The sequence below is a fragment of the Lolium perenne genome, chromosome 2 (assembly GCF_019359855.2).
Source record: "Lolium perenne isolate Kyuss_39 chromosome 2, Kyuss_2.0, whole genome shotgun sequence".
Taxonomy (NCBI): domain Eukaryota; kingdom Viridiplantae; phylum Streptophyta; class Magnoliopsida; order Poales; family Poaceae; genus Lolium; species Lolium perenne.
This window is the reverse complement of record NC_067245.2, coordinates 239,866,350-239,881,323: the sequence shown is the minus strand read 5'-3', so window position 1 is coordinate 239,881,323 and position 14,974 is coordinate 239,866,350.

Below are 14,974 nucleotides of genomic sequence, written 5' to 3'. Positions count from 1 at the left end.
AGAGCATGCTAAAATTTGGTTTGCATATTTGGTTTCTCTAAGGTCTAGATAATTTCTAGTTTTGAGTTTGAACAACAAGGAAGACGGTGTAGAGTCTTATAATGTTTTCAATATGTCTTTTATGTGAGTTTTGCTGCACCGGTTCATCCTTGTGTTTGTTTCAAATAAGCCTTGCTAGCCTAAACCTTGTATCGAGAGGGAATACTTCTCATGCATCCAAAATACTTGAGCCAACCACTATGCCATTTGTGTCCACCATACCTACCTATACTACATGGTATTTTTCCGCCATTCCAAAGTAAATTGCTTGAGTGCTACCTTTAAAATTCCATCATTCACCTTTGCAATATATAGCTCATGGGACAAATAGCTTAAAAACTATTGTGGTATTGAATATGTACTTATGCACTTTATCTCTTATTAAGTTGCTTGTTGTGCGATAACCATGTTCACTGGGGACGCCATCAACTACTCTTTGTTGAATATCATGTGAGTTGCTATGCATGTTCGTCTTGTCTGAAGTAAGGGAGATCTACCACCTTATGGTTAAGCATGCATATTGTTAGAGAAGAACATTGGGCCGCTAACTAAAGCCATGATTCATGGTGGAAGTTTCAGTTTTGGACATATATCCTCAATCTCATATGAGAATAATAATTGTTGCCACATGCTTATGCATTAAAGAGGAGTCCATTATCTGTTGTCCATGTTGTCCCGGTATGGATGTCTAAGTTGAGAATAATCAAAAGCGAGAAATCCAAAATGCGAGCTTTCTCCTTAGACCTTTGTACAGGCGGCATGGAGGTACCCCATTGTGACACTTGGTTAAAACATGTGTATTGCGATGATCCGGTAGTCCAAGCTAATTAGGACAAGGTGCGGGCACTATTAGTACGCTATGCATGAGGCTTGCAACTTATAAGATATAATTTACATGATGCATATGCTTTATTACTACCGTTGACAAAATTGTTTCATGTTTTCAAAATCAAAGCTCTAGCACAAATATAGCAATCGATGCTTTTCCTCTATGGAGGACTATTCTTTTACTTTCAATGTTGAGTCAGTTCACCTATCTCTCTCCACCTCAAGAAGCAAACACTTGTGTGAACTGTGCATTGATTCCTACATACTTGCTTATTGCACTTATTATATTACTCTATGTTGACAATATCCATGAGATATACATGTTACAAGTTGAAAGCAACCGCTGAAACTTAATCTTCTTTTGTGTTGCTTCAATATCTCTACTATGAATTATTGCTTTATGAGTTAACTCTTATGCAAGACTTATTGATGCTTGTCTTGAAGTACTATTCATGAAAAGTCTTTGCTTTATGATTCACTTGTTTACTCATGTCATATACATTGTTTCGATCGCTGCATTCACTACATATGCTTTACAAATAGTATGATCAAGATTATGATGGCATGTCACTCCAGAAATTATCTGTGTTATCGTTTTACCTGCTCGGGACGAGCAGAACTAAGCTTGGGGATGCTGATACGTCTCCGACGTATCGATAATTTCTTATGTTCCATGCCACATTATGGATGTTATCTTCATGTTTTATGCACACTTTATGTCATATTCGTGCATTTTCTGGAACTAACCTTTTAACAAGATGCCGAAGTGCCGATTCTTGTTTCTGCTATTTTTGGTTTCAGAAATCCTAGTAAGGAAATATTCTCGGAATTGGACGAAATCAAAGCCCAGGGGCCTATTTTCTCACGAAGCTTCCAGAAGTCCGAAGGAGAGACGAAGAGGGGCCACGGAGGGGCCACACTATAGGGCGGCGCGGCCCCCTTGGCCGCGCCGGCACGTAGTGTGGGGCCCCGTGCCGCCTCTTAACCTGCCCTTCCGCCTATATAAAAGTCTCCGTGACGAAACCCCCAGTCTGAGAGCCACGATACGAAAAACCTTCCGGAGACGCCGCCGCCGCCGATCCCATCTCGGGGGATCCAGAGATCGCCTCCGGCACCCTGCCGGAGAGGGGAATCATCTCCCGGAGGACTCTACGCCGCCATGGTCGCCTCCGGTGTGATGTGTGAGTAGTCTACCCCTGGACTATGGGTCCATAGCAGTAGCTAGATGGTTGTCTTCTCCCCATTGTGCTATCATTGTCGGATCTTGTGAGCTGCCTAACATGATCAAGATCATCTATCTCGTAATTCTATATGTTGCGTTTGTTGGGATCCGATGAATAGAGAATACTTGTTATGTTGATTATCAAAGTTATGCTTATGTGTTGTTTATGATCTTGCATGCTTTCCGTTACTAGTAGATGCTCTGGCCAAGTAGATGCTTGTAACTCCAAGAGGGAGTACTTATGCTCGATAGTGGGTTCATGCCTGCATTGACACAGGACGATGTGAGAAAGTTCTAAGGTTGTGTTGTGCTGTTGCCACTAGGGATAAAACATTAGTGCTATGTTCAAGGATGTAGTCACTAGTTACATTACGCACCATACTTAATGCAATTGTCTGTTGTTTGCAACTTAATACTGGAGGGGGTTCGGATGATAACCTGAAGGTGGACTTTTTAGGCATAGATGCAGTTGGATGACGGTCTATGTACTTTGTCGTAATGCCCAATTAAATCTCACTATACTCATCATGATATGTATGTGCATGGTCATGCTCTCTTTATTTGTCAATTGCCCAACTGTAATTTGTTCACCCAACATGCTGTTCGTCTTATGGGAGAGACACCTCTAGTGAACTGTGGACCCCGGTCCAATTCTCTTTACTGAAATACAATCTACTGCAATACTTGTTCTACTGTTTTCTGCAAACAATCATCTTCCACACAATACGGTTAATCCTTTGTTACAGCAAGCCGGTGAGATTGACAACCTCACTGTTTCGTTGGGGCAAAGTACTTTGGTTGTGTTGTGCAGGTTCCACGTTGGCGCCGGAATCCCTGGTGTTGCGCCGCACTACATCCCGCCGCCATCAACCTTCAACGTGCTTCTTGGCTCCTCCTGGTTCGATAAACCTTGGTTTCTTTCTGAGGGAAAACTTGCTGCTGTGCGCATCATACCTTCCTCTTGGGGTTGCCCAACGAACGTGTGAAATACACGCCATCAACACCCCAAATTTCAATAAAAAGAAAGTTAGAGAATTCCAGAAAGCAAATTTTCAAACCAACAAAAACTTTTCTATTTGCATATAGTACCATGCATAGGACTTGTGCATTTGAGTGATATGCCATGATGATTGCTTTTACTTGTATTTGATATGCTCTAAAACCCTAGTGTGATCATATGAAGATCACCAACTAAATAAATCAAAGAGGAAGAAAATCCAATAAATGGAAAACCCTAAAAACCCTCACATATGCCCTATGGCATTTTTTATGAATTTTGATCCTAGACCTATTTGGTCTTCACCATTAGTTGAATAATGTTATTAAACACTTACTACCACTTTTGGAATCAAAGTTTCACAATTCAAATGAAATCCAAACACAAATTCCACTCACATATGATAATGGTCAATATTGACAATTCTAGTCTGATCACCACTTTGAGCCCTTGCCATTCATTTTTCCCAAACCAACTCTTGCTAACCCTTTGCTCCATTTCAAAGTCAACATCAAGGTGAACAACATTGATGAAGATCACCATGCCAAAATCATCTTGGATCAAGAGCCATGCTCATCCAAAGTCCCAACTTTTTAACATATGGAACAATCTACACTTACCATTTTGGCCAACTTTGGAATTCTAATTTTTCCACCACCACCTCAAATCACCTCTGGTCATTTACAACTAATATCAACACTCACATTTCAAACACTTTCACCATTTGAATTATTTCAAATTGGGCTATTTTTGAATTTTCCAAATTCGGGCACTATTTGCTACTATTGCAAATAGTGATTCTACTCAACCTAATCTACACTACACTACCCCAATTGGTCCCCTGGTCCCCTTAATCCATTTTAATGCCAAATAGAAACCTAGGGAGAGAGAGGGCAAGGCTAGACATGGCCATGCCGGCCATGTCGCCCAACCCGACCACCTCCCTCTCTCCCATTGCATCCCTGCACTGGCCACCATGCCACAGCTCGCCACCGTGCTCTCCTACGCTGCCCTAGCACCTCCATGGTCGGGCTCGACGGCGACAATGGTCGGACGATGCGCGCCCAGCACACGCCCAGACGCCGTTCGTGTCACGACCATGCGCGCCATGGACGCGCGCTGGCCACGCGCCACCCCGCCAGTACACGCAGCCCCTGGCCCCGCTCGCAACACCTTGAGCCTCACCGTGACACCGCGACACCGCCAGACACTCGCTCGACCACGACCCGTGCCCACCGCCGCCGGAGATGAAGAGGAAACCCCGCCGCGGGCGCGACAGACGCGGAAGCGAGGCGACCAAACCAGCCACCCCCTACCCTAGCTGTCGCCGCCAAACGACTCGCCAGGAACCGCAGAACAGCGCCACGCCCTCGCCTAGCTCGATAGACCACCGGAGCAGCCGCGCCATGGTCGACCTTGCCACTGCCCCGCAGCACCCCTGCTCGCCTATAAAAGGAGACCTCTCCTCGTCGATCTGAGCACACCATCGCCTTCCCCTCTTCTCACTCGACCGCCAGAACCACTCCACCGTCGACATTAGCCACTGACGCCGCCCAATTTCTACCTCACTGCCGCCAGACGCCGCGGAAGCTCGCCGTCGATTGGAGCCATTCCAGGAGCCGCCGCTGGTACAAGGAGCTTCGCCGTCGACTACACCTTCCCCGAGCATACTGCCATCCCTCGCTGGAGCCCTGGTTAGCCCGCCGACCCCCTACTGCCGCCGCCGCATCGTCGGGTTCTCGTCGGAGACGACGATGAACCACGGCCGTAGATCCGCGATCTAATCCAACGCCCCAGCTTCGCCCATACCGTTTCGGGTTTAAACACCCACTGACGGGTGGCCCCCACAGTCAGGCAGCCCGCGCGGCACTGGACCGTGGCTGGGCTGGCCTTGGGCCATTTAAATTGAATCTGGCCCGTTTAGTTTTCCCGCCGGCCTGTTAATTCAAATCCCGTTTAAATAATATCAAATGAATTTCAATACTGCCCCTACTTTGAAATTCAATAGATTCAAATTGGCTAAACCAAATTTAGTGAACTTTATATGGTTGGAAAGCTATTGAAATTATCTAGCCAATGCCACTGGCCTCATGGCCAGATTCTTTGTAGAATAAATGTGATAAAAATAACAAGACAGGGACTTTTCCCTATTCAAATAATTCTTAAAAATCAACCAAAATAGATATTAAGTTAATTCCAACTCTAATAGCTCACATTTGACTTACACTAATTGTTTATGCAATAAAATGGTGTGGTCACTTTGTATGATCATGACATGGTTTAATGAATGGATGATATGGCTAGTTTAACTAGTTGATATTGTCCAAAACTATTAAAGTAAATTATGTGGAGTCTTATACTTCATTTACACTTGTCTCACATGAATTCATGGGATGTTTGTACCCCTGGTCCAAACTCTCTTATATGAATTACTTGAGATTTAAATCATATGTAGGGTTATTAAATGATATGAGGTGATCCACCTCATTTAAATCATTTCTCCAAATGATGATGATGAACATTTGACTTAGGTCAATATGAGTTCATACATGACTGTTCGAGAAATTAAATCTTAAGAAGATTTCAATGAGAGGAAGTTATTTCTCAAGAACCCTATGGAAACTATCATTTACATATTAAATACAAAGAGGTGAATTCTATTTAAACAACACAACCCATGCACCCTAAGTAGATTATTTGTGTGCATAGAATAGTTTGTGTGTTTATATGTGATGTATGGAATAGCCATTGAATTAGTGAGTAATTATACTCGTATTCAAATTTAGACGGTAGCACCGGAGAGTACGCCGAAGAAGAAGGTTGCTACCAAGAGGAGGAGGAGGAACAGTTTGAGAACTACCAAGGCAAGCTATTATTCTTGCAAAGTGCAAAGCCCCTTGGGGCAAGGAGCCATGATTCTTATCTTTTCTTACATGAACCTATCCCAAGTTTTTACTTTACAAGTTTTACTTGTTTTCTAAAAGAGTTACTTTTATAGTTAACTTTGGTCAAAGTATAAGTTGGATACTAGAGTAGTGAGTAGTCTCTTCCAAGCAAAGCAAGATAGCACCCCTCATGATTTAGAGCTAGTGCTAATGAATTAAAACTTGACTACTCTAGATGGAAACAATGTGAATTTGAAATGAATTTGAAACCTTGGAATGAAGATGCATTCCATTGAATGATTTTTGAAGGTGAATATGACCAAGAGAAGATGGTGATTTTTGATAAACAATGATGTTGGTTTGAATGCGATACCTTTCCAATTATTAAGTACCCCCACAATACCTGATTATGGGTAGGGCTTAACTGGAAGTTTATGCATCTTAGTATGGGTTCCCTCTAAACAAGCGTCATCGGGGTTATGCCGAAAGCTGCCTCTACCACAAAAGAAATGATATGATATGATGCGAAATGAGGTGAATGTCCGGCCCAAGCCCTGTGCAGTTCTCAGGTTGACAGTTGGTCTTCACTGGGAGGCCAAGCTCATGGGGAGAGGTGCTCATACTAGGATTCGTAAGTGAAAGGTTATGGTTGATGATCCGCGTACTGTGTTACGATGATTCGGGGTAATCCCGACGGATGAAATCAAATGTTGTGGCACAAGTGTGCAACCTCTGTAGAGTGTAAACCTATTCGAATAGCCGCGTCCACGGTTACGGACGGTTGGAAAGGCCATACAGTTTCCGATGTCATATCTTTGAAAATGATGTTGAAAAGGATGATGGTGAAATGACTTGTGGTGAATTGAATTGAAATCACCCCTGGAATGGTGGGAATGACACTAATGTTCCCACTTGAGTTAGTTAGCACTTGAATAAGCTTTTTCTCAAAACTTTGTGAACTAAAACTAGCTTTATGCAAATAAACTAGAGCTTAGCAAACCATACTAGAATGTCTAGCACTTACATTAGTAGTAGTTTGCGAGTACTCATCGTACTCACGGCTTTGTCCCTGGCTATTCAAATGGCCAGAGTATGAAGATGACCAAGGAGATGACCAGCAGGACGCCTACGACAACTAAGCGCCTTCCGACGTCAAGCGTTGGCCTGTGGACTAGAGAGTCCTTGTATCTTACGCTTCCGCTATATTGAACTATGAACTTGTGTTTGTTCGTTGATCAATAGATCAACTATTCGTGTAATATGGATCATGTGATTCCAATTTGTAAGACTTATGGTTTGTAATGAATGATGACTGTGATACTTAACTATTATGCCTCGCAACAACAATATTCCTGGGATTGCGATGTATGACATAATAGGCATTCGGACTTAAAAATCCGGGTATTGACAAGTTGGTATCAGAGCCATTGTTTGACCTTAGAAGACCTTAGTTAGAATGGGCGTTCTGAAAAACTTAACTTTAAAATCAAATGAAAGAAACTATTTGTGAAAAATTTCTACACTCTTGTCTTTGAGACTTTGCCCAAAATTTGATGAATCATGTTCTATCTTAATTGAATCAACTTAAAACTTTGCCACACTTTGCACTCTCTAACTTACTCATCCAATTCTCTTTCAGATGGAGCCGAATGAACCCATCAACACCAAGTTTTATCAGCTTGGGAACGGAGGAAGCTTGATCTTCGAGCACGACCTCAACGCCGTCTCTGACTTCCTTGGGCGCCCACACCCCGAGTTTCACGGGGTTCAGCTGGACGACACGCCCAGAGGAGAGTTGCAGTGGGTGATCACTGCCGACTTGAGGGGCAAGATGGAGCCTCCCACTTCGGAGAGGATCCTCTTCTCCTTCCGCGAGAGCAACTGGCTCGACGGACTCGCACGTGGTCTACAGGAGGCACTTGCGCGCCTCTGTGGACAGAACGTGGTGCGCATCCTCGCCTCTCGCTACGCCCACCTTGTGAGGCGTGATGCCGCGGGAGTGCCCATGGAGTTGCAGCCGCACCCTGAGTTGAGGCACCATGCTGAGCACCTGGACTTTATGCTCTACCAGACTCAGAAGGACCTCGACGCCTCTCGCGCTTACGCGAACCAGACCCATGCTCACATCACCGAGCAGGGGGAGGCGATCAAGCTACTCAACAACGACCGCAAGAGCCTTCGCCAGCAGCGTGCCAAGAAGGACGCTACGATTCGTCGCCTTCGCGCCCGGATCGCGTCACTTGAGGCCACTGTCAAGGCCCAGGAGGATCAGATTCGCCAGCTGGAGGATGACGATGGAGGCATCGACATTCAGGGAGGAGACGCCTTTCTGAGCGATGACAACGACTTTGAGGAGGACGAGAACACCGAGGAGGAGGACTACGAGTTCCTGGAGGCAGGACCCGACGACTACGTCCCGATCGATGTCGATGATGAGGAGTAGTTGCACTAGTTCCACTTATAGTAGGTGTGAGTTGTATCCCGTCCTTTGTATCGTAGCATGAGAATGATTCTTAAAACCATTGGAGTATGTGTGTAGTTTGTACTATGTGTTGCATGAATGAATGAATGTTATGTTGGTCATGAAAAGATTATAAGTTTTCAAATGTTTTTCAAACTTAACCAAAATGAACCATAGAATGTTCCCTCTTATCTCATAATCTTCTATATCTTCAGATGGCCCCTCCAAATCGCACCAACGACGCGATGCTACAACTGCTGCAAACCATGCTTGCAGACCGGGAAACCGAAAGAGCTGAACGCCAAGCCAACCTCACCGCCTTGCAGAACATCGCCAACCAAGGCCATGGAAATCATGACCACCCCGGATCTAAGCTCAAGAACTTCCAAAACACCAACCCTCCTGTGTTTAGCAAGACCGAGGAGCCCCTCGACGCCGACGATTGGCTCCAGACTATGGAGAACAATCTGGAGGTAGCCGGAGTGGAAGCCAACGAGAAGGTGTTGTTCGCCACTCACTATCTCGCTGGACCAGCCCGCGCTTGGTGGACAAGCACCTGTGCCATGAACGGAGGTCAATTCATGACTTGGGAGGATTTCAAACTCAAGTTCAGCAAGTACCATGTACCCCCGGGTCTTATCAAAAAGATGAGGGATGAGTTCCGTGAACTGAAACAAGGTCGCATGACGGTGGTTGAATACCGCGACAAGTTTCTCACACTGTCGAGGTATGCCCCTGATGAGACCGACACCGTTGAGAAGAGGAAGGAGAGATTCCTGAACGGACTGCATGATGAGATGCAGACTGTCCTCGTCAACATCCCCTTCGCCGACCTCGAAGCCCTTGTTGACTCCGCCATCCAGATGGAGGGCAAGTTAAACCAAGCCAATGAGAACCGCAAGCGCCGCATGGCGAATCAAAGTGGGTCAAGCCACCCCCAAAAGTTTCGCCCTAGCTCAAGCGGAGGTTTCACTCCGAGAAACAACAAGCCACCGATGCAGAACTCTCGCCCCGGTTATCAGAACCGAAGTGGACGAAACTCCAAGCCAGGAGGCTACAACAACAACTACAACAACAACAACTACTACTACAACCGCGCTCCACCCCGAGCCCCTAACAACAACAACACCAACACCAACACCGCTCCCAGAACAGGAAGCAATGCCGTTCCCGTTGCGAACAAGCAGGACAAGACCACTATCACTTGTTATGAGTGTGGTGTAGTGGGGCACTACTCCAACGAGTGTCCCAAGCGTCTTGCCAAGCTCGCTGGCAACACCGCTGCACCTGCTCAGCAGCAACGCCGTGTCTCCACCGGCAAGAAGTTCGCCCCCAACAACCCCAACAACCGCAACGGCCGCCTGTACCACATGAACGCCGAAGAAGCCCAGGAAGCACCAGATGTTGTACTGGGTATGTTTTCTGTCAACCACATCCCTGCCAGAGTGTTGTTTGATTCCGGAGCATCTCATTCCTTTGTCACGGAAGACTTTGCATCAACAAGTAAAATTCAACCCCTCAGTTTGAAGCATGTTATGATAGTTCAAATCCCCGGATCAACCACCAAAGCCAGAAAATTTTGCAAAAATGTGCCAATCAAAATCCATGATGTAGATTTCTTTGCAAATCTAATCATACTCGGAACCAAAGGTTTGGAAGTTGTCCTAGGAATGGACTGGATGTCCAAGCACAATGGATTGATAGACTGTGCCAACAAAGCCATAACCATGACTAGCAGCACCGGTATCGTAGTTGAGCACGTCTCTGAAAAACTACCCAGAAAATTCACCTGCAACCAAAGTGTATCCAAGCCAACTCTGGATCAAATCAGGGTCGTTTGTCGCTACCCTGATGTGTTTCCGGATGATCTACCTGGTATGCCCCCGGATCGGGATATCGAGTTTATCATCGAGTTAATCCCCGGAACTGGACCCATCGCCCAGAGAGCCTACAGCATGAACGCAACCGAGCTTGTGGAGCTGAAGAAGCAAATAGATGACATGTTAGCCAAAGGTTTGATTAGACCGAGTGCATCCCCCTGGAGATCCCCCGTCTTGTTTGTAGACAAGAAAGATGGTGCAAATCGTTTATGCACGGACTATCGTAAACTTAACAATGTCACCATCAAAAACAAATACTCCCTACCCAAGATCGAAGACTTGTTTGACCAACTCACCGGATCCAGAGTTTTCTCCAAGATCGATCTTAGAACTGGATACCACCAACTGAAGATCCGAGCCACCGACATTCCAAAAACTGCCTTTACCACCAGATATGGGTTGTATGAGTACAACGTCATGTCGTTTGGACTGACCAATGCCCCCGCTTATTTCATGAATCTCATGAATAAGATCTTCATGAACTTTTTGGACAAGTTTGTCGTTGTTTTCATCGACGACATCCTCGTCTACTCCAAGTCCGAAGAGGAACATGAACAGCATTTGGAGATTGTCCTAGAAACCCTTAGACAGCACAAGTTATATGCCAAGTTTAGCAAGTGTGAGTTTTGGCTGGAAGAAGTTGGATTCCTGGGACACATCTTGTCTGCAGGAGGAATTGCCGTAGATCCCGCCAAAATCAAAACTGTTGTGGAATGGCAAGCCCCAACCACACAAACCGAGGTCTGCGCTTTTCTTGGATTAGCCGGATACTATCGCAGATTTGTAGAAGGTTTTTCGAGCATCGCTCGACCAATGACCCAACTGCTGAAAAAGGATAGAAAGTTGGAGTGGACCGACAAATGCGAAGAGAGCTTTCAACAGCTCAAGAGTAGATTGACAACAGCCCCAATCCTGATCATGCCAGATATCGCAAAGCCATTTGATGTATATTGCGACGCCTCCAAGACTGGACTTGGATGCGTGCTTATGCAAGAAGGCAAGGTTGTGTCCTACCTTTCAAGACAACTCAAGCAACATGAACAGAACTACCCAACCCACGACCTCGAGCTTGCAGCCGTGGTCTTAGCCTTGAAAGTTTGGCGTCATTACCTCATGGGTAATCGATGCGAGATCTACTCCGACCACAAAAGCCTCAAATACATATTCACCCAGAAGGAGCTAAACATGAGACAACGCCGATGGATCGAATTGATCAAGGATTACGACATGGAGATTCACTACCACCCCGGCAAGGCCAATGTGGTAGCAGATGCTTTGAGTCGACTGTCGTGCCAGTTGAACTCCATGCTCGCAACCGAACAGCCCAGCTTGCACCAAGAGTTTGAACAGTTCAGACTTGAACTTGTTAGTGAAGGATTTCTAGCCAGCATAGAACTGCAACCCACCTTGGTTGGTCAAATCAAGGAAGCCCAGAAGGACAACGCTAGCATTGACGGGATCAAGAAACAGATAGCTGCAGGAAAAGCCCCCGGATTCACCGTAGACGAAGCCGGAGTGCTTTGGTACAAAGAACGTCTCTGCGTACCATCGGACTCTGACTTGAAACAAGTCATCCTACAAGAAGCCCATGACACCCTTTATTCAATCCACCCCGGAGGTACCAAGATGTACCAGGACCTAAAAGAACAATTTTGGTGGCACGGAATGAAGAGAGAGATCGGTAGCTATATCGCTAAGTGTGACATCTGTCAGAGAGTCAAGGCAGAACATCAACGACCCGCCGGACTGTTACAACCCCTCCAGATTCCGGAATGGAAATGGGACTCCGTAGGAATGGACTTTATCACCGGACTGCCCAAATCCAGCAAAGGCAATGATTCAATATGGGTAGTTGTCGATAGATTGACCAAAGTCGCCCATTTCATCGCCGTCAAAACCACCTATCAAGGCCCCAAGTTAGCTGAACTTTACATCTCCAGAATAGTCGCTCTGCACGGAACCCCCAAATCGATAGTGTCAGATAGAGGATCACAGTTCACCTCAAGGTTCTGGCAGAAAGTGCATGAAGGACTAGGCACTCGCCTAAATTTCAGCACCGCCTATCACCCTCAGACCGACGGACAGACTGAGAGAGTAAACCAGATACTGGAAGACATGCTTAGAGCATGCGTACTGGAATACGGATCCAAGTGGAAAGACTGCCTACCTTACGCAGAATTCTCTTACAACAATAGCTATCAAGCCAGCCTACAGATGGCCCCCTTTGAAGCCTTGTACGGAAGGAAGTGCCGTACCCCCCTGAACTGGTCAGAAGTCGGAGAGAGCCAAGTTTTTGGCCCAGATGTTCTTCGTGAAGCCGAAGAGAAAGTCCACAAGATCCGCGAGTATCTCAAAACGGCGCAATCCAGACAGAAGAGCTACGCCGACAAGAGACGTCGGGAGATGACCTTTGAGATCAGAGACTTCGTCTATCTCAAGGTATCCCCCTTGAAAGGAATGCAAAGGTTCCAACTGAAAGGAAAGCTTGCACCCCGCTATGTAGGACCTTTCCAAGTCCTTAGCCGCCGAGGTGAAGTATCTTATCAACTGGAGTTGCCTGAAGAAATGTCGCCTGTGCACGACATGTTTCACATCTCACTCCTCCGGAAATGCCTTGAAGTCCCGGAGAAGACCGAAGTGTTCAAGAACATAGATCACCGATCGGTGGATATCAACAAGGATCTAACTTACCGCGAAGTGCCGCTTCGCATCCTAGAAGAAGCTTACCGAACCACCCGCACCCGAAGCATCAAGTTTTTAAAGATCCAATGGAGCAATCATACCGAGGATGAAGCCACATGGGAACGCGAAGACTTCATGAAGAAGGAGTACCCAGATCTCTTTAGTACCTAACTTTCTTTTCGATCTCGGGACGAGATCTTTTGTAAGGAGGAAGGGTTTGTAACACCCCAAATTTCAATAAAAAGAAAGTTAGAGAATTCCAGAAAGCAAATTTTCAAACCAACAAAAACTTTTCTATTTGCATATAGTACCATGCATAGGACTTGTTCATTTGAGTGATATGCCATGATGATTGCTTTTACTTGTATTTGATATGCTCTAAAACCCTAGTGTGATCATATGAAGATCACCAACTAAATAAATCAAAGAGGAAGAAAATCCAATAAATGGAAAACCCTAAAAACCCTCACATATGCCCTATGGCATTTTTTATGAATTTTGATCCTAGACCTATTTGGTCTTCACCATTAGTTGAATAATGTTATTAAACACTTACTACCACTTTTGGAATCAAAGTTTCACAATTCAAATGAAATCCAAACACAAATTCCACTCACATATGATAATGGTCAATATTGACAATTCTAGTCTGATCACCACTTTGAGCCCTTGCCATTCATTTTTCCCAAACCAACTCTTGCTAACCCTTTGCTCCATTTCAAAGTCAACATCAAGGTGAACAACTTTGATGAAGATCACCATGCCAAAATCATCTTGGATCAAGAGCCATGCTCATCCAAAGTCCCAACTTTTTAACATATGGAACAATCTACACTTAGCCATTTTGGCCAACTTTGGAATTCTAATTTTTCCACCACCACCTCAAATCACCTCTGGTCATTTACAACTAATATCAACACTCACATTTCAAACACTTTCACCATTTGAATTATTTCAAATTGGGCTATTTTTGAATTTTCCAAATTCAGGCACTATTTGCAACTATTGCAAATAGTGATTCTACTCAACCTAATCTACACTACACTACCCCAATTGGTCCCCTGGTCCCCTTAATCCATTTTAATGCCAAATAGAAACCTAGGGAGAGAGAGGGCAAGGCTAGACATGGCCATGCCGGCCATGTTGCCCAACCCGACCACCTCCCTCTCTCCCATTGCATCCCTGCACTGGCCACCATGCCACAGCTCGCCACCGTGCTCTCCTACGCCGCCCTAGCACCTCCACGGTCGGGCTCGACGGCGACAATGGCCGGACGATGCGCGCCCAGCACACGCCCAGACGCCGTTCGTGTCGCGACCATGCGCGCCATGGACGCGCACTGGCCACGCGCCACCCCGCCAGTACACGCAGCCCCTGGCCCCGCTCGCAACACCTTGAGCCTCACCGTGACACCGCGACGCCGCCAGACACTCGCTCGACCACGACCCGTGCCCGCCGCCGCCGGACAAAGAGGAAACCCCGCCGCGGGCGCGACAGACGCGGAAGCGAGGCGACCAAACCAGCCACCCCCTACCCTAGCTGTCGCCGCCAAACGACTCGCCAGGAACCGCAGAACAGCGCCACGCCCTCGCCTAGCTCGATAGACCACCGGAGCAGCCGCGCCATGGTCGACCTTGCCACTGCCCCGCAGCACCCCTGCTCGCCTATAAAAGGAGACCTCTCCTCGTCGATCTGAGCACACCATCGCCTTCCCCTCTTCTCACTCGACCGCCAGAACCACTCCACCGTCGACATTAGCCACTGACGCCGCCCAATTTGTACCTCACTGCCGCCAGACGCCGCGGAAGCTCGCCGTCGATTGGAGCCGTTCCAGGAGCCGCCGCTGGTTCAAGGAGCTTCGACGTCGACTACACCTTCCCCAAGCATACTGCCATCCCTCGCTGGAGCCCTGGTTAGCCCGCTGACCCCCTACTGCCGCTGCCGCATCGTCGGGTTCTCGTCGGAGACGACGATGAACCA